We start from the raw sequence: 5,691 nt of genomic DNA, 5'->3' as shown, positions 1-5,691 counted from the left end.
TTATGATTGATAGCAACATTGCGATGGCTATGAATTCTTTATGGAGAAGAGATATCGTGTAGAATCCAAATTCGAATGCTTAAGATATGCTTTTCGGCTGTCTTATGACTTTCCTCCACACCTAAATATCACAGTAACCAAATCATTTACCCCGTCCTTTTTTCTTCATAATGGGGACCCCCTTTTCGAATTTGAAGTTTGTTTAATAGTTTGAAACTGACTTGTTTGCATCATTCGAGTTCAGAGATTTTAGTTGCAATTTGATTTTGTTATTCTCTAAACATGGAATGTTTGAATGATTCAAGTGTGGTTTGGTACAGCAAGAAACAGAAATTTTTTGGTGGAAAAAAGTCGAGTGCCCAGCTGAAGGTCATTCTCACACCTTTCTGGTCTCCATTTTACCTCTAGGCTTTATCTGCTTTGATTTTTCAGCCTGGATGGTTACTGTTGGAAAGCAGGATAATATGCTAGTACAAGTTGGTGGGAAAAGTTGACATGAAATTTTGATAGCCATCTCCACCTATTTATTATGAACATGGGACCATCACCTTTGTTTTTTGTCACTTTCCTACGCTTTATACTGTGTAGATGAAAACTTCACTCCCTTCAGTAAAGGACTCTCATAAATCTCTTCTTCTCAGTTATGGCTTTCCATCTATGAATGATGTGTCATATATATCTTTTCTCACCCTTCACCTATCTTTACCCGTTACTTTTTTTTTAATATATTTATCTATAATTACGCAATACCTAAATCAATTAAATTCTCTTTAAACGCTTCCTAAAATTATCATTTTGTTTGCAGGGTTTTCAGTCGGATAAAAAATGAAAATGGACATCGAATATATAATGTTAATATTTGCATAAATCCAATTCGTGTAGATCCAGATAATATGATTTGGTTAAGGTGGTAATTCAATTTGTCATTGACTAGGCTTAGTGGAAAAAGGAGGATATGATATGTTGTTCAAAGGGAAACTATTGCTGATCTTTTACATTCCATAATGTGTGCATGCTTATTTATTTCGTATGCTTGTTTTTAACTAATAATAATCATTAATCTTATCAAACAAAAGGAAAATATAATAAGATTATAAGAAGCCTTTATATAATTAGAATATATTAAATTATATTTAATCAATCATTTCACTTAAAATTATTCAAGCGTAAAAAAACGATATTACAAATGTCAAGTGACATGTTGATAAATTGGTTTTATCGTAATTCAGACACAACTTTTTTTTAATAATTGTGTGCGACTATAAACGTCAATAAGATACTCTTATGTTTGAATGTAAACATTATATTTCATATTATTATTATGATGAAAAAATTATTTATTTTATTTTAAATTTTAATGTTTTCATTGACCCATATTAGTAACTTCAAGTGAGTTGAGAAGTGAACCCAACTAAAACGGAATAAAGCACAAGTGCACCATAACAAGCAAAATAGTTTTTACCTTTTTGGGGGATAAAATAATTAAATTAATATAAATTATTATAAATTCACAAGATGAGATGGAGGCTAAGTGAAGTGTCAAAGAAATTATCCATTTAGTTTTAAGATAACGATAAATTTAGTATATTTTTTATTGAATTTAATTTATTAGCATTATTATTGAAGTAACATATAAATATATAATATTAAATATATTTAAATTTTAATATTTTTTTAGTAATCTGAATTAAGTATCATGGTGATTTGTTATATGAGTATTATTTTCATTCAATTTATTATAATGTTATAATTTAAACTCTAGACGTTGTTTAAATGGTTTAACATCTCATTTTGATAAACCAATAGAGTTTATACATAACATTTAGGGTAAATTAAAATTACACGGTTTCTAATTCTACTTTACTATCTCTCCTATTTTTGCTCATCGAATTTTTAATTTTTCTAATTTGCTTATTAAACTTTACAAATTAAATCATTTCGCTCACTCCCCTGTTTTCTCTCTAACGATTGATTTTTTAATTATTATTTAATATAAAATAATTAAAAAATAAAATTAAAACAAAAGGTAGCCGGATGTCACCATCGGACACCGTTAACCGCCATAGATGATGGTCGTTTGGTCCCAAAATGGGATGGGTCACTTCGGCTCAACGTTGTGAGTTTGAATTTGACCTCCATTTTCTCGGAAGTTGCTCCGAAGTCCACAAATTTGAGATTGAAAGTGAGGAAACCAAAATGTTTCAGTCCAAATTCACGGTTTTGGGATCGAACGACCACCATCTACGGTGGTCGACAATGGCCGGAATGAAAATGACGTGGTGGTCGGCAGGGAAAAAGTGGAGAAGAGGAGGAAAAAGGGTAAATTACAACATGAGACATTAAACTTTACTCTATCTCATATTTTACTCACTAAAACGTCATTTTAGAGTATATTTGAGTTTTTCAAAATGACGTCGTTTTGAATCATCTGTCACGTCATAACACCCTTAAAAAGTTAACGGCTGAGTGAGCAAAATGATTCAATCTGTAAAGTTTAGTGAGCAAATTAGAAAAATTGAAAGTTCGATGTGCAAAATAGGAGAGAGAATAAAATAGAGTGAGGAACCGTGTAATTTACCCTAACATTTAATAAAACTTCAACTCTTAAAGTTTCCGTATTTCAATCTTACTATTATCAAATATCTTACGGATAAAGAGGTGTGAGGAGAGTTATAATTATGCGACTTGTTTAATAAAATATTGTTTTTTTTTTACTTTTGAAAAATACATCTTAGCATTAATAATATTAATTGTAAAATAATAATAATATAAAAGAAGCCCTAAAACTTAACGAAAATGAGAAATTATTTGATGGATACGGCTCACCACGTCATTTGTAGTCCCAATCAATAAGGTTCATCCATCTCAAGGTAACTTTCATATAACTACCTACTCTTTTTTTTTTACATGTAGGACATAAGTGAAGATTTATCTTGAAAAAAATAATTTAGATGAATCTTATTAGTTGAGACCATGAATGACTTGGTGAGCTTGGTCCATCTAATAATCTTTCGTTTGATATGGTGATATAAAACTTATAACAACGTCTACAATTTTTAAATTTTAAATTTAAATTCAAAAAAGAAAAAGAAGAAGAAGAAGAAATTGGAACATAAAGATGGATCATAGACAATCTTACAAAAAGGTAAATTTTCAAATTCCGAGATTTCTTCTTGGTTCTGCTGATTGTTCTAATGGTTTTTGTGTAGACTTATTACGAGTTTTCAATAATGTCGCCATTGTTGTAGAATAGACATCAAATTTTGTTTGATCATTATGTTTAGATTGATATGCGGGGGGAAATTATTTGACATCGGATTTCATGATTTGTGCGATAATGACATTATTATCAAATGAATTTAAAGCAAAGTCTCTTTATTATGAAATTCTGATTCCATTATATATTTTTATCAGACCTAATCTTCCCCCCAAACACATTGCTCGCTTAATAGCAGTCTCATTAGTATCGTTTTCACTTCTGGCAGATTTGCATGTTATTTTAAATTTCTTTCTCCAACCAAATCTAACAATATTTGCTAAATATTTGTGGATTCAAAGGGTCAACAGCTAATTCCAATTGCTCAAATTTTAAACTATTTTTGTTAGTTTTTATTGAGATAATTTATCAATTATGAGAGTTGAGTTACCGAATTCTATTTGATTCGACCCAAAGATTTCGTGATATAATTCTGTTAGTGTTCTCCATACACATGTTCGAAGTCCTTATTTTTTTTCTCTTCACTTTGTGATCATATTCCCATTATCGCCCTATGTTATAACAACAAATTCTTTAGTTGTCAATGGCTCTTTCTATATTTTACTTTTATAATATTTCTAAAACTTTTATTGTGTTCTATATAGCCTGATGGTCAATATTTTTCTTTTATAATATCTCTAAAACTTTTATTGTGTTCTATATAGCCTGATGGTCAGATGCCGAGTGATACAACCACTGGTGGAGGTGATGATGCTTTCAACACCTTCTTTAGTGAAACAGGATCCGGAAAGCACGTTTCTCGTGTTGTTTTTGTAGATCTTGAGCCCACTGTCATTGATCAGGTTATGACTGGAACATACCGCCAACTCTTCCACCCTGAACAGCTCATTAGTGGCAAAGAGGATGCCGCTAACAATTTTGCTCGTGTCCATTATACCAGTAATAATTCTTGTCAACTTCAGTTTTATATTATACTTGCTTCTTGGAATGCTGATTGCTTTAACTAGCATCTATTTTTCTCATTTGGGAAAGAGATTGTCGATCTTTGCTTGGATCGCATCCGCAAGCTGGCTGATTACTGTACTGGTCTGCAAGGGTTCCTTGTTTTTAATGCTGTGGGGGATGGCACTGGTTCAGGACTTGGTTCCCTTCTCCTGGAACGCCTCTCAGTAGATTACGGCAAGAAGTCCAAGCAGGGGTTCACTGTGTATCCCTCACCACAGGTTTCAACCTCTGTTGTTGAGCCCTATAACAGTGTCCTCTCCACCCATTTCCTTTTGGAACACACTGATGTTGCCGTGTTACTTGATAATGAAGCCATCTATGACATTTGCAGGCGGTCTCTTGACATTGAGCGACCCACTTACACCAACCTTAACCGCCTGGTTTCTCAGGTATATTTCATTGCCTCATCTGTTAAGTGACCTACATGTAGCAGGGAATGCAAAGTAATTTTCTTACTACCAATGATTCAGGTTATATCATCATTGACTGCCTCCTTGAGGTTTGATGGTGCCTTAAACGTGGATGTCACTGAATTTCAGACCAACCTTGTCCCATACCCCAGGATTCACTTCATGCTTTCTTCTTACGCTCCTGCATCTCAGCTGAGAAGGCCTACCATGAGCAGCTATCCGTTGCAGAGATCACTAACAGTGCATTTAAGCCCTCGTCGATGATGGCAAAATGTGATCCTCGCCATGGCAAGTACATGGCTTGCTGCTTGATGTACCGAGGTGACGTGGTACCTAAGGATGTCAATGCTGCTGTAGCCACCATCAAAACCAAGAGCACCATCCAATTTGTTGACTGGTGTCCTACTGGATTCAAATGTGGCATTAACTACCAGCCTCCAACTGTTGTTCCAGGTGGTGATCTTGCCAAGGTGCAGAGAGCAGTGTGCATGATCTCCAACTCAACTAGCGTTGCAGAGGTGTTTTCTCGTATCGATCACAAGTTTGACCTCATGTATGCAAAGAGAGCATTCGTGCACTGGTATGTTGGTGAGGGCATGGAGGAAGGTGAGTTCTCCGAAGCCCGCAGAGATTTAGCTGCCCTGGAGAAGGATTACGAGGAGGTTGGTCCGGCGACGGTGAAGATGGTGATGAGGGAGATGAGTACTAAGAGTTGAATGTGTGTGTTGCTGTTGTCGACTATGCTTTCAAAATCGTTGGGATTGTATTTTTATAAGTTTATGTAAAATTTACCGCTTTTGTTGAAATAACCATTTGTTAATGATATGCTAGCTGGTGGTTTTGGTCAAAGGTTTTCTCACTTTCCCCATATATATGCACATCTTATGCTCATACAACTAATGACTAATCTATTAGATTTGTATATTGTAAGGAGAAATTATTTCGTAGCTTCTCCCTACCAAATCATTCATGTTTTTTTTAATTAAAAGAATTCACATTATTTCTAATTTTTATATCATTTATGCATTAAGTTAATTTTTTTTCTAAATAAACTTCTCT

The 5,691-nt window shown here is 33.7% G+C and overlaps 1 pseudogene; it reads left to right on the top strand.

The window, feature by feature from the left end:
* Positions 1-3,921: 3,921 nt before the first annotated feature.
* On the top strand, positions 3,922-5,356 carry LOC120173374 (annotated as a pseudogene).
* The last annotated feature ends 335 nt before the right edge of the window (positions 5,357-5,691 follow it).

Source organism: Hibiscus syriacus, unplaced genomic scaffold (genome assembly GCF_006381635.1).
Source record: "Hibiscus syriacus cultivar Baekdansim isolate YM2019G1 unplaced genomic scaffold, ASM638163v2 tig00111947_pilon, whole genome shotgun sequence".
NCBI lineage: Eukaryota > Viridiplantae > Streptophyta > Magnoliopsida > Malvales > Malvaceae > Hibiscus > Hibiscus syriacus.
Note: the sequence above shows the minus strand (reverse complement) of the source record. Positions and strands in the feature narration are given on the sequence as shown.